General features: G+C 57.3%; 1 protein-coding gene across 2 annotated transcripts in view; it reads right to left on the bottom strand.

Annotated features, from left to right (window-relative positions):
• LOC113215886 (immunoglobulin superfamily member 10) overlaps positions 1–1,084 on the bottom strand; it is a 206,135-nt gene that overhangs the window by 5,826 nt on the left and 199,225 nt on the right. The gene's annotated exons all lie outside the window — the stretch shown is intronic.

Here is a 1,084-nt window from a genome sequence, read left to right as displayed (position 1 = left end):
GCCCCGGACGCACTAGACAGACGCTATAGGACGCGGGAGCACCCCACCCACAGAGACAACTCGCGCAGAACTCGCGTACTCAGCGGGTGCGGACGCGCTGGCCATGCGGTCGCCAAAGAAAACGCAGATTGGCTCGACCCTTGGAGAAAATTCCAGCATCTTGCCCCTGCCCGGTCACCGTGCGCATGTTTGCAGGTTCGAATCCCGTCCGCGATCATTTTTCCTGCTCTGCTGGCCAAGTGTCTTCGGGCGTCAGTCATAGCTGAGATCTGGATGCTACCGAAAGTTGTGCACTGTATGTATCGTTCCGTCGCGGCCAAGTCGGTAGCGTCCCGGGCCGGGTTTGAATCTGGTCGCTGGTTCGAATCTCGGCCGGGTGGTATTTTTCGCGCTCCGCTGGCCGGCCATGACTTTACAGCCGTGCGACACCTGATTTGATGGGCCGGTACGCAAACAGTCGCTGGTTCGAATCTAGTCGACGGAACCCTTTTGCCTCTCCGCCAGCCATATGTTTCGGGGCGTAAGGCACGGCGGAGATACGCTTCACCGATGCCTAAGCATCATCATTGGCTCAGATGGTAGAGCGCGCGCCAGGAACGCGGGTGGTTGTCGGTTCGAATACTGACCGCGAGGCTCATTTTTTTCCTATTTATCGTTATTTGCAGCGTGGGGACCCAAGGGTTAGGACAAAAGACCAGGCGATACATGGGGAGGTGGACTTGACCGCCTACTCAGCAGCCCCCCCCCCACCCCAATGCCAAAAAAACACAACAACAAAATGTTTGCCCCGACTAGGACTCGCGATACGGCAGATCAACACCCGTAAAGAAGGACTGAGTTTTGACGTCTGCGTCTTCAGGAACAGGCGACAGCTGAGTAGCGAGCGCGCTGAGGTTATGGTCCGGAAACCGTTGGCTGAGGGATCGAATCCCAGCCGCAGAACTTTTTTCCTGCTCTGCCTTGCAACGCAACATGCGCATCTCAGCTGTCTCTAACTCCCGAAGACATGATCAACAGAGCGGGAAAAAAGTTCCGCGCGGCGGGGATTCGATCCCAGGCCCGATGGTTCCCGGCCAACAGTCCA

Source organism: Frankliniella occidentalis, unplaced genomic scaffold, assembly GCF_000697945.3.
Source record: "Frankliniella occidentalis isolate FOCC.00 unplaced genomic scaffold, Focc_3.1 Scaffold37, whole genome shotgun sequence".
Classification (NCBI taxonomy): Eukaryota; Metazoa; Arthropoda; class Insecta; order Thysanoptera; family Thripidae; genus Frankliniella; species Frankliniella occidentalis.
The sequence above is the reverse complement of the archived record's forward strand: the minus strand, read 5'-3'. Positions and strand labels throughout refer to the sequence as shown.